Source organism: Pygoscelis adeliae, unplaced genomic scaffold (genome assembly GCF_000699105.1).
Source record: "Pygoscelis adeliae isolate BGI_AS28 unplaced genomic scaffold, ASM69910v1 Scaffold181, whole genome shotgun sequence".
NCBI lineage: Eukaryota > Metazoa > Chordata > Aves > Sphenisciformes > Spheniscidae > Pygoscelis > Pygoscelis adeliae.
The window spans coordinates 2,176,127-2,189,802 of record NW_008824360.1 but is presented as its reverse complement, the minus strand read 5'-3'; the positions used below and the strand labels follow the sequence as shown (position 1 = coordinate 2,189,802).

At 40.7% G+C, this 13,676-nt stretch overlaps 1 long non-coding RNA gene across 1 annotated transcript in view; it reads right to left on the bottom strand.

Annotated features, from left to right (window-relative positions):
• The window catches only part of LOC103913321, a 133,608-nt gene that overhangs the window by 76,438 nt on the left and 43,494 nt on the right, over positions 1-13,676 (bottom strand). The window contains exon 4 of the long non-coding RNA XR_663416.1: positions 3,428-3,493. This is a non-coding gene — a long non-coding RNA (uncharacterized LOC103913321). The remainder of the gene's footprint in view (positions 1-3,427; positions 3,494-13,676) is intronic.

The following is a 13,676-nucleotide window of genomic DNA, read 5'->3' as shown; positions in this document are numbered from 1 at the left end:
GAAAGGGAAGGAATGCAAGGTAAAAAACAAACAAACAAAAAAAGACCTTTGAACTTTGTTTCACAGCATGGCATTGCAATTGTGGCAGGGTTAGGAACAAGAGGCTACAACTAGCAAGGTAGAAAGGGAGAGTGGGATTGCCTCTGAATCCCTCAGATTGCAAAATTATTGCCTAATTAAAGGAAATAAATACAGGTAAAGGGGAAAAAAGAGCTCCTACATAGTCTTGAATTGTTGCAAGGGGGAGGGGAAAGGAAAATGAAAACAAAGCAAATGCACAGCCACAGGAAACAAATGTAACCCTAAGATACCTTCTATCTCCCTCTTTTATGGCAGATGTCTCGTTCCCAGTCCCTGTGGATTGGTTTATGCACTTCCTGCCCTGATTGAGACGCTGGATCACTAATGCAGAGCATTGCTTAACTCAGGGGTGGCAGGAACCTAATGCTCACTTAGCCCTGAGTCCTGAAAAACAATCTCAATGCTGGTGTCCAGTGGCAAGAAAGAAGAGACTAACTGTTCCTTGGCCCCTGCATAGCGGAAGAAGGTAAATTCCCTGCAAATACCCCAAAAACTCTACAAGACTTTACATTTTTTTCCAAATGCAAAAGTGAGAGGTGGAAAAAAAAATAGAGGAGCCACGCATTACTCCTATGGTGAGGGGGCGGACTGAGAGAAACCCAGGAAAGCTGGGGGGGCATTTGTTTTGGCTGAGCATCATTAGGTGGGTCAGTTGCTAGCTATGTGGTTTCAATGCATGCACAGAACAAAACACATTGCTAAAGTGTCATAAAGAGAAGAGATGGATTTCAGAACTATCTAAAAACAAACTGCAATTTGTCTCCCATCTTAAGGCTAGGGAAGAGCTGACCATCCTAGAGGAAATTCCACTCAATGTCATAACAACATTTCAAGGCATTTTGGAGATTAAGGAGTAGATTAAGGAGAAATTCAGATACAAAAAACCAAAGAGGCTGAGGAACTCTTTTTGTCAAAGGGTTTACAAGTGGCAGGAAAAAAAGTATTGAGGAAGAAAGGCCTTGTAATTAAATCCTTAACTTGAGATTCAGGTTCTTCTTCTCATTTTAGCTTAATGCTTAAAACACATTCACAACAGGATGTGCCTTATAAATTTGTAAACACTATGTTGCTTAAAGGTACATGATACGACACAAAATTTCATAATCCATGGCATGCTGTCAGGAGGCTACAGTGGGAATAGCTGACTGACTATGCAGTAGCATCGTTCCTATAGTAAATATATCCAAGAAAATTCAGGTAGTGTCATGGTATGCAAACTTGTGCCAGGGAGAGATTTTGAGTCTATTGTGTCTGTTTCTGTGTTGAGGAAAGTGTTTTTCACCTTCCAGACTTGTTTGGGGCTTTTTAGTAGGAAGCTAAAACAATTATCTGAACAGAGCCATACAGATTGTAAACTCTGACTCTCTGAAAGAAGCATTTTCTGTCCTACAATAGCTTCCAATGAGCAAGACACCTTCTGCCCTTTACTTTTGTTTCATTAGTTTTTTGGTGCGTCACAACACATCACACTAAAAACTGAGGTAGGAAACAAAAAGAAGAAAAGAATCCTTATTGTGAATCTTTACTTTTGTCTGGAATCCTTTTCTGGATGTTTATGACGTCCCATAAAGTTGCTGAAACATGCCTGCTCTATTTTTAATTGTCATTTTAAATGCCAAAACTCAGAGGTCTTGCTTATATTGTATGCGAGCACAGTGTCTGCTTATGTTCAAACCCTCAGGCACTTTAAATAACTCTACTGTACACAGAGAACGTTGTTCATTTTGTTTTTACAATTTTTGCCTGTGTAGAAGGAGCTCTAATGTCTTGAGAACATAAATGTATGTTCATAACCAAGGAGCAAGATCACAGCTGGAATCTACCTGAGGCTTGGATCATATTTCAGCAGTGGCATGAAGTGAAAAAGCAGCTTATTTCTCTGCTTAATTTACAAGAGCTACAACTGGAACAGCACATACTAGACTTAGTGACGTAACGCACAGGTGAGTGCGTGTTACAGGTCCACCACTGTGCCCCATCCACAGGGAATATCAGACTGTTTCAGCCAGACTTAAGAGCCGTTACTGCTGTAGCCCTAGAGGAACCTGGTCCGAACCCTGGTGTGTTAGTAAAGGTGGCAGCTGCCATAACAGACTTCTGTGTAGGCTACAAACTTGGGGCATAAAATGGGGGTCTTTTTATTGATTCCAGTGAGTTTCGTACCAAGCCTCCATTGTTCTGTCTTAAAGAATAAACCGTTACAGAGAATTCATAAGCGAATTTGCTTTTTTCTTTCAAGGATTAAGCAGGAGCAGATCGTAATTTCCTTTCAATGCATCTATTATTCATCAGTATTCAGTAAGTTTTATTATGGGCTTAAAAACAACAGCATATATATCTTTATAGTCACTTCCAATCTGCTCCTTACATGTTTTCTGAAACTCACATTTTATGTTTAGATGTGATTGACCATGAAAGTCGCAGGGTAATATGTGTTCCCTGAGTGAAGACACAGACAAGTATCTATCTGGCCAATGTTCATTTTTCACATTAGTTTGCTGTAAATAATCCTACATGCAATTTTGCCACTTCTTTTCATAGGAATCTCTGCAAGTAGGTTAGCATAGCGTGGCTTGCAGAAAGCTGACACACATAGTATTTATGAACAGAGAGGAAGTAAATTAATTTCAGTGTTTGATTCAACATTGGAGAAAGGCTTTTTGCAGTATTTATTCACCCACAGTAATAAGAGAAGGTACAGTCCCTCCTCTAGTCCGGCCATATTACCAGACAAGGAAAATTCTGCTGAGTTAGGACTACAGACAAGGGGTCAAAGAAAGAGGGGCTACATTTCTCAGTGTGCGTCCCATACAGCCAGTCCTGTAATAGCTATCATTATTTGTAACATGCGCAGTAGAGGAATAGGTGGAGAAATGAAGCCCTGCATGTAAGGTAACACCCTTTTTTTAAGCAACCACCATTTTTTGCAATGACATGTACAAGGGTCATTTGGGGTGTTCCTTCCCTTTAAGTCTGGGTTTCCTGAGAGGAAGGAGAGCTGAAATACAGGAACAAGTGGCTGCACACCACTTCCAGCAGCGCAGTAGACCTTCCTCACTGACACAGGTTTAGAAACCACATCTGAATCTCCAAACTTCCTGATGTTCTGCCTTTGAAAGGAGGGAAGACAGGGAAGGAGATGGGTGGAGAAGGTGAAGAGGTGGTTCTGTCCTTTTAGAGGCCTTGCAAACGCAGCAAAACTGCTCCCATACCCTTAAATCTACCATAAAAAGTAGGTTGCGATACAAGTGGGAAATACAAGGAAATGTTTCAACTAATAAAATGTGCTGGACTAGCACCAAACTTCTGCTTAAAAAGCTGTTTATAATAAACAACGATTACTTACAGTATCATTGCAAGATCAGTAGAGGACTCAAGAGATCGAAGAGTACCTGGTTCATCTGGTTGAGACCTGGAAAACATAGTGTAATATATCAGCAAACACCACCAGCAATCAACGTATTTTTTATGAGGGCTGTTAGAACAGGAGGAAATGTTGAAACCCAGGCTGCTGGGCCACTCTGTGACCTAATCCTGGCCAGAGAGAGGAAAATCTGCCATTCACTAGATGACCACTGATAAAAAACTTCAATTCACTAGCTAAGAACATCAATTTGTCTGGGTTGTATTGCAGATCACTTTTAAGCCTCTAAAAGGGTTAATGGGACCCCAGAGATAATAAATACATTATGCAGCTGTGTAGGTGCTAGGAAGATGAATATAGGTTCAGTTTTACAAACTTAACCTATGCAGAGTGAGTCATAATTTGCACCTTGCGTCATTCAATAAATGGGTCTTTTGAAAGTCAACCCACTGTGAATGGGCTACTAGCTCTCAAAAAGCAAGAACCCTGCTCTCCTGCCCACAGGCTGCCTAGTTGTAGGATCAAAAAGCTATTCTCCTTAGGTTACAACGTGATAGCAATAACAGGATCCAAACAACTACACGTTTGTGGGTTTGCTGCATCTCTTTTAAAAGGTCAAAAGGTTTTAATTGAAACAACTGTTCTTATTTCATGAAAGATTAATTCTTAACCATAACTGTGTGTTAATCTCATTGCTGCTTCTGCTGTGTCTTGTGACATTGTTTCTTTATTCAATTATGCCTCACATCAACTTTTTAATTAATACCTTCATTACAAAAGCCTTGAAAGTTTAGATAAATAACATTTGCTTTTGTGCATTTCAACCATAAGCTTCTGTGAGAAGGAAATTTTTCTATTTTGTAGTCACCCAGGGGAAAGAAAAGCAAGTAGAGAGGAGGTCTACATGTTCACAGGGATCTCAGCACTGAGGAGACAGAATAATCATCTTTTGTTGAATACGAAAATAACGAAAAACAAAGTAAACAATACCCTTTTGTTCTGCACAAGAAAGGCAGGGTTTTAATAGTCTTTAAACGAGATAGAAAATTTCCATCCAAATGGAACCATGGAGTAGGTAGACACATTACAATGTCTTGGAGTTCAGTGATTAAATTTAATACTGTGCCAAACAGTGATTAGTTGATGAAGGGTGTTCATAAGCAGAATGGAAACAAGGGAAGTGTGGCTTCAGTATAGCATTGGGCCTCCAGTGCAGTTTGGTGTTAGGCTTTCTACTGTAATAACAGGGTCAAATGAAAAAAAGTTTACTTTGATTTATTTCCCTAAGGAAATTCAGTGGAATTGTAAACACAGGCTGACTGGTACATATTACTAAAACTTCAGCATTCAGGGTCAGATCTGAGAAAAGGGCTTAGGTACCAACTGAAGCACAGAAACATATCCTTTTCTTCAACATTTTTCCAGCTCGCTAACTCAATCCCCCTGCTCAGAGTACTGGTACATGTGAATCCTATTACTAGACACTGAATTCTCCCAACTCACTGTGCAGGCAAAGCAGTGTCCTAATTAAGGCTTCTGAATCCCAGCCTCAGAGCTGGGTACCTACGTCCTTTATGGATCTTTGCCTTAGTGCATTAAAATCCCCTGTTGAGCCCAATGCGACACATTGTCCTTAACACCGTACATACGTGACTAATGATCCAGGAGAATAGGAGCGTAAATGCTTTTTAACTTAGCTGTGGTCTCTCCTAAGCCTATCCAACCCAGGCAGCAAGCATGCGATGCACAGAGAACTCCGCAGCAATACACGAGCCCCATGCATACAGATAGATCAGGTCAACTTCAGCAAATAGTCACTGGTTTTGCAGAGGAGGACAAGCAAGATTGTCCCCTGGTTTTATAAAATGAAAAGTTACCCCCTGAACTCTGAGAAGTGACCTTTGAAGGAAATAAAATTTTCACTTCAGTTTCTGCTAAATGAACTGCTCCAGCCCATCCCAGTATCTTAAGTATCAGTATCTGAAGTCTCACATAATATAAACCTCACATAATATAGAAGTCCCACAAAATATAAGCAAAATTAAACTGAGATATATGCGCACTAGAAGACAAGACTCCTCTATCAGCAGTTCTTCTCTTCTTCCTTTTCTATCATCACCTATTCCTACAGCCCAGGCAAAGGCTATCATCATTCTAATTTGAATGCTTTAAAATCTATTTTGGACCAGACCTGCTCTTAGCTGCATTAGTATAAACCTGCTGTCTTTTCATGGACTTTCTCCAACTATATTCTGGTGTAAGTAGATCAGAGTCTTATTATGGTGATAATTTACAGGGTTATGCTAAAGGTCAACATTGGTGCAGGCCACAGATTTTGGTGAAATCTCATCTATTTATGGGGAAAAGAATTTACAGTTACGAATTATTATAACAGCAACATAATTTTTTTAAAAAATGATAACTTGTAGATAATGTTTCAAGCATCTTGCTTAAAATTTTAAACCCATCCATCAATTAACAATAATTAATCACCAAGCATGTTATGTGTGCTAAGTTAGCTACAGCTTTCATTACAAGAAAATAAAACAAGTTTAGGAAAAACTGTCTTGGAGTCTCTATTTGACACTTCAAATGAATGGTTGTGTAAAGCTCCTATCGGTATCCTCCGTCACAGGCAACTTCCCTGACTGCCAGAGGGCCTGGGAGCTTTTCTCATCAGTGGGAGAAATAAGTGATTTGCACCTTAAGAAAAATTTCCGACTTATTCTTTGCATATGATTTGTGTTCCAGGTGGTGGTAGGAGGTAAATCCTAGAGGCTTTCTCCACAATGATCGAATGCCAAGAAGTGGAGCAGTTTACTGGAACAGCAGCAGCTTCTAATGTCTTTGCAATGACAGCTTTAACTAGAAAGGTACAATATTTTATATTCTGCGAAGCTGAACTAGACCATTTTGGCAAAGACTCTGTCTGCCTACCAAGGGTGGGGTAGGTATTTACTATCTATATAATGACTTCCTACTGCAAGTGGGTCAGGTAATTCAAATAACTAGCTAAAACTGCTTTTGGTCGAGTCTGGTGGAAGTCTAGCCTGTAAGTAAATACGTCCCTCTGCTACAGAGTGCATATCCTCTGTCATGTGATGTCTCAGCCATTTCCTGGTACTGCCACTCCACTTCGCTTTATCTCCCTCCGATTGTAACATCGGCAGTTTCACCACTGAGGTTGCTGTTGCTGCACTTTCTGGTGTCAATGGCCTGCTGTGAACTGAAAAAATACCTGCTGAAAAAAAACAGTCAAGCGCTTGAATGATACCAGAGGCTCCTTCTTTCTCTGCCTTTGTTGTAGCACACCGGGCAATCATCCAGTTTGTTGGTTCTGCTCGTCCAGCTCCAAACCAAATGTTTCAGAATCCAGCCTGCACAAATAATCAGGTTTTAAACAATAACTGCAGCAAAAGATCAGCTTTGCTGCATGTGATCCGTGTACTGCTTGGCTTTCCGTCAACCTGAGCCTGGATGCCTTATGTTCAAACATGTGCTTGTGTTCGTTCTGGCATTTGGAATGGGGTAGCAGGTATTGTGTGTGTGTAGTGGGGTGGTAAATCCCAAACTCGGCAAGATTTCAGAGGTGCTGCCTTGCAGAGTGCTTAAGAAATAACTCATTTCTGGTTGAAATGTTAAAAGAAAGGTATAAAGTAACTTGTATGGTAAGAAGTAACTATCAGCTCCCACCCAGTTCCTGCAGGCACTATGAATGGAACAGGCTGCCCTGTCTGGTGGCAAATCTCACTTCTGCGCAAAGCAGCCTTCCCATCAGCCTGCGCAGCAGCCCCTGAGAGAGCTACTGGGAAAGGATGCAGTGGTTATTTAAAAGAACCTGCAAGTATTCAGAATATAGCTGTTTGTTTGCCAAAAATATAGTGGTATGGCTTTGTTCACTGTAAACATTTTGGGCAACGCTGTTCATATTGTGCAAATTCACTAAATGGCCTAGCTCTGAAAGTGAGCAGAAATTTTGTCAAGCCTTGCAGTGAGTAACAACACTTGCTAAGAAAGTCAAAGTTATTTCGGCAGACTACAGTTGAACCACAAAAAGAGAGGTCCTGAGAAGCAAGGAGATCCTACAGATGTAAGTCAGCATGACCAAGAGGTGTCACCATGCTTCATAACTCAGTCCTTTACTGGAAACCAAGTCAGCAAAACAAAAAGATGTTTACGGACTCTAGTGGGCTCTGGATTAGACTGATGCCTTCTGGGGAACAGCTTCATGAATCCTGGCAGTTTAGAGTAGTTCTTTTAAAACAAAATTTCTGAAAATGAACAAGTTATTTCATAGATTAACTATGTTATCATGAAAAGTTTTTGCTGCGTATCTTTCAAAACAAGCATGCTCCTGTAAAGAACAAACGAATGTCAGTATTTTTCCTGAATGTATTTGAAAATTAATACTGTAACTGTGTGTCACTTAAAAGTACTCTGTTTTGATCTTCACAAGGTTATCCCAGTTGCTTCACCCCATAAAATTAACCACAAACACAATAGTGAATGAGTCAGAACACAAAGGTGACTCTAAGAGAAGGGATAAATGCCTCCAGAGAGCAGAGCAACCAGGAGGCACAAAGCAAAGTTAAGGGTCAGCAGTGTGTGGTAACAGCTGAACGAACAGGTACTGGGATAGAGAGAGAACACTTTTCTGTAAAAATTCTCATTTATTTCAAGCTCCTCCACCTCCCACCAAGGCAAACGACTTCTGCAGGGTCTGGAACACCTGATCTGATGGCCTGAAGTCTGTACTGGAAAGACGTGAGCTACAAGATGCAAGCTCTGAGCAGGAAGGTGGCCCACAGGCTCCAGCACTTCTGCGCAGGGGTTTTGAAAAGAGTTTCCAAGGGGCTTAAACAAAAAGTTCTTTCAAAAGTGCTCCATAAAATACACCTGAAGCAAACCGTTAGGAGGAGACTCGGTTTAGCTCTGTTCTCTTCTGTTTAGCTTAGGTGCTGTTTTTTTCACACACAGAAACACATGTACAGACTTAGTACACCATACAATGCCTCACTAAAGTCATCAAGTGGTGGTTATAACTTCATCCAAGATCAACAAGGTCTTTTTCCACAAGCAATCCTTTGTGTTTGGGATGCCTATGCCCTGAATTTTACTGTCTCCCAATCAACTAACAGGTGCTCTGCAGTCAAACGCGAGCTATTTAAGGGCAACCTGCATAACAACTTCCCAGGCTGGCAAGCAATCTTAAATAGTAGTTAGGTACTGGAATGGGTAAGGAAAAAAAAAAAAAAAACCCCCCCCCAAAAAAAAAAAACACCCCAAAAAAGAAAAGGGGGGGGGGGGGAGGGAAAATGGTATCTTTCTTGGTTTCCATTTACTTTTCTCTTTTATACGTCAGCATAATAACTCTCAAAGAAGAGAATGAGGCTCCCAAAACCAGACACCATGGTAATCTGACATTATACAGTAGTTGTTCTTAAACTTTCCAGTTTTGTTTTGGTCAACAACATAATGTGCTGATTATATATATTTTCTCCATTTTCACAGGGCACAGATAGCCATATACTGTTAATGCATGTTATTTTGGGCAATTTGACTTTTATTTTTTCCCCTGCTTCCCACTTTGGGGTAGGGGAAAAAAAGTTTAAAAACTCTCTCAGCTAGATGCCAGATGTGTCATTTTGCAATGTAAAGCCACACCAGAATTTTATAAGCCATGCAACAGCTCATTTGTGTACCATTCCCCTATCATATTTTTAAAGTTTCTAGGATCGGTGCATTGTATGGCATAAAATGTGATGTTTCTCATACAGAAGTCCCTGCTAAGAGCATTGTATATATGCTGCTTTACGGCCCCAGATGGGCAGAAGCATACTGCTGGTTTCTTTGGTCTAATGTCACACAGGAAAGGCTTCTGGATTCTTATAAATACATGTGAACCAGAAGAGACTGCTGCCGTGCTCCACTACTGAAGGTCTTAAAAAAGACGTCAGCCAAACTGAGAGGATATGAGAAAGGTGTCAGTGCCTTGAAGTTAATTCAGATGAGGAAACAGAGATGAGAATATCAAACAAAGACAAAAAATGCCTCAAAGTCTGGTGTTTGCCTCCAGTAACTTGTTGAATTGCAAGGAGCAATACAGTGCTTTCACTTAGTCTATACAAGAGAGAGCAATGGGCTCCCATCACAGTCTCGTCAGAGTCCCCCCACTCGCAGAGGCAGAGGGCACAGGGTGACATGTGGTCTAGAAGGTAAGTTGGTTCAAAGGTGCATGGGAAGGCCTATGCAAGTTGCATTGCTGGAAAGAAGTCTTGTGGCCAACAAATATGCAGGAGCCCTCATGATCTCCTGGATGTATAAAGTAATAGTCATTTGCTGAGATGCTGTACAGTTACTCAAGAGTGAAATACATCCCTGCGTAAGTGCTAAGTTTCCAGGCAATGATGGAATTATATTATTCAGGAGATTGTGACATTACTGTAAGTGCCATCGTTTCTGCTACTGTAATGTTTCAGTCTGCATAAAAACAAAACTCTTACCTCTTCTCTGTCCTCTTCTTCCCCTATGCCAATATACAAGTACTGGCACTGTGTCTCTTTTCTATTTAATCATAACTATAGATATTTATGGTGCATGCGAATACATGGGCAGGAGAGACAAAGAAGAAAGATGTTCATAGGCACTGCTGGCTGTGAAACAAGAAAGGGCGTGTCACAGGGAGCATGTCAAACACATAAATAGCACCTATGGTGTTATAATAACAAAAAAGAAAAGTATTTTTACTGTGGAGTCTTAACACGTTATACCAGGCCCGATAACACACATACATAGGAACAGCCATACCAGTGAGAGCCAGCAGAGCTCCAGAAACTATTCCGTAACAAAATCCACAAAGTGGCAGGTAGGCCACAGCATCACAGATGCAGCTGGAAGACAGACAGATCTTCCCATGTACAATGGGACGTTTACTAGTATATATAGATCTCTGTATGTTAACTGTCTCTGCTTGCACCAAAAAAAGGCATCTCCTGTGCACAACTGACTAATGGCTAGAATTAGATCGGCACAGGAGATGGCAGCTTACATCATTTAAACCTGGACAGGCCTGCTAGACAGACCGGAGGTCAGCAGGTGCAGAGACTTGCTCTTTGAAGACTCTTACTCGGTATCAGTTGTGCAACAGGTTATCAGCGTGGGTTGCTTCCGTATACGGTCATGACCCGTAAGAGTGGAAAAACTTGTTTTGTAGTAGTGGAGGGATTTTCCTGAACTAGGTTAAATAATATTTATTTAACTAAAGCCTGCAGTTGCTGGAGCTGCTCTGGATTGACATTAGCATAGCTGAGATCTTTAATCTTCTTTCATCTGCTACAATGCAGAAAATCAGTGTCTATTCATTTTTGTATTCATTCAACGTTCATACCAGAAACTCAGAACTAGTTTTCTGGATCCCTCGATCCTTCAGACAGCGAAATCTGACAATTTCTCAAACCACAGGAAACTTAAAAATAGCACTTGTTCCAGCACAGCTACACATTGTTGTTCTTGAATCTGGGTTAGAAAATACTTACAGAGTCTCTAAAAGAGAGAGGCCTGAAGTGAAACGTCTCTATTACTGCATTCCTTTATTTAAACAATTAACCCTGTGAACAGAAGAGCTACTGAAGCCAGATTTGCTATTGATTTTGTTCCTTGAGACTAATTCCTACATGGATTCCCCAGTGTCTAGTAAGTGTTCCACCTCTACTGCAATCATCCCCTGGGGAGAGGGGGAGGCACAAGAGTGGGAGACACAACTTGGGCCTCTGCGCTGTATTCGACTTTTTATTTTCACTAAACATCCAGAATTTTCTTTTCAAGACCTCTACCCTTCTAATTTGAAGAACAGGCTGAAAAGTTGCTGGAGGAGAAATTCAGATATTTCTTTAGCAAAACATGGTAAATATTGTCTCTGCCCTGCAAGCTTTATCATCTAAGGGAAGCAGAAGCTAGTGACAGTTTTGCAGAAATCCACTGGAGTACTCTACAAAGCGTTTTTTAGGATTACTTTCAGGGAAGCAGAATACAGACCTCACCTGGCACAAATCGACAGCCTCTACTGAATGCAACAATTTTGTATTTATTTACCCTTCACCCTCATACTTCAGGGCGGCCAACAATGCTGCTTCCCCTGGAGGAGAAGACCCTCATAGACCAATCTAAAGTCAATTAACAGCTCCAGATTTGGACTCAGATGGACTCTACCATGGAGTGCTCCTCCCTGCTAAATATGCCTGGTGAAGTGTTTTATTAAACAGCACAGCACTGCAGCTGCCTCCTTTCTCCCTACCTGAGCACACTTGCATTTAAGAATCTTCCTGGCTAGCAAAATTAGAGACGTTATATGTTCCAGCAGCTAGGGTTTGGTACAGTCTAATAAAACAATGAAAGTAGAGCAATAGATGTGTCACCTTAATCCAGTTTAGGGACCTACATTTACTTAATATGCATTTGCCTATTTTAAGCAGCTTCTTTACACACCTCTTCTCTTGCCCCCTTTGTACACTTCAGCTGCAATATTTCAACAACTAAGGGGATAACTTCCACTGCAAAGATGCTTAACAGTATTTTCAATTATAGTCTGCTTGTGAAGAGCCTACAGCGTCTTCTTCATAATTCTTTTTAAGTACAGACCATTAACAAAGGCCTGTAAGTGTCTGGACAGAACCTACACAGAGTGAAGAGGTTATGATTTGCAAATGATGCTTCTTTTCCACTGTAGGTGGATCAGTGTGCACTTGGGAGTAAATCTGCTATCTTTTGGGAATGTTTCCAGTGAACTCCATTCTAACCACATTTGCTTTGCTTGGTTCTGCTTCAGGAACTGAAACTAGCTTGGCTCCAGCATTGACTAACTGAATAGGAAATAGCAGAAGGTTTACCATATACAGGCTGGCCAGGGGTGGAGCGATATATTGAACTAAAAATACTAAAAGACTGGGTTTGGGAGATTCAGATTGGTTCCATTGTAATTAGGAGAAATACAAGCTCCCAGTGCTGGTGATGAAGTTACCTTCACCAAAAACACATTCACGTATGCAAATGTCACCATGCCTCAAAAAGGGAAGTGTTGAGACATAAAAGCTTAATGCCCCAAAATGAGGATCTGGTCAAAAAATGCATTCTGCATTTTGTCAGTTTGTCTCCATGCCCTTTAGCAGTTAGGGTGCCTCCCTCTGCCCCATCCCACACACAAGTAATAGGGTTAGGGGAAACTTTTAGCTGCACATCAGAAAATTCAGTAATAATGCTAAGCTGATAGGAAGTTTAATCATGGGTGGGGCAGGTGTTTATTTTGAAACTGAGGGAAAGATAGGAACAGCCTCAACCACTCAGATGAAAAGGGGCAAGCAAAATACAATGCTGCAAATGCAGTATAAAATTTGAGGAAATTTTGGCAAGGGAGTAGTTGCAAACCAAGTCCCAAGTCATTAGCAGGAGATAATTAAGTACCAAAATATCCTTACAATCAAGACTTCAGATCTTTCAAAATACTGTCCAATCTTTTAATTAACTTGTTATAAAGACGGAATAAAAGAGAGTTTGTTTGTGCCCTTAGCTACCTCTGATATACACTAAGGTAGCATCAGTGCAATCAGTGAATCAAGGCAAAACAAGCAGAAATGAAATCCAGTTCCAGCCTTGGGTAGCAAACTCTAGGTTTGACCCTATGTTATTCTTTGAACAATAAATATTTTACTGTCTCCCAATCACATTCTGGAAGAATGAATCGTAGTCCAGATCTGAACTGGACTGCAAAAATAAAACATAGACAGCTCATTTATTGATACTGTGAAATATCCAAACAAGTAATTTTATTGCTATTAAGCAAAATATAACAGCTGGAAAAATAAACCTCAAGCTGTCATTGAGAGTTCAGCTACAGAGAAAGAAAGTGAAATGGTTGAAACAAACAGAAAAAGCACTTCCCAAGGAACACTGAGAATGGGATGAGCCCCAGTTGCTCTGATTACTGGCAGATCAATGTGGCTGTTTGGTTTGATGGATGAAGAGATAGGAAGTCAGGTGGGAAAGTGCCCCCGTGAAAGTAAATCTGCATTGTATATCTAATCCACTAGGGAGGAAAACTGTGGGAAAAAAATATTGTTGGCAAAGTAGGAGGCACACAAGCCTGCTACACTATGCTTGCTGTACTTCAGAGGAAAACAGGAGCACAGATGTTAACACAGGGGTCTCCCTAGCCTGGAAAAAAAAGGCAAAGGAAAGA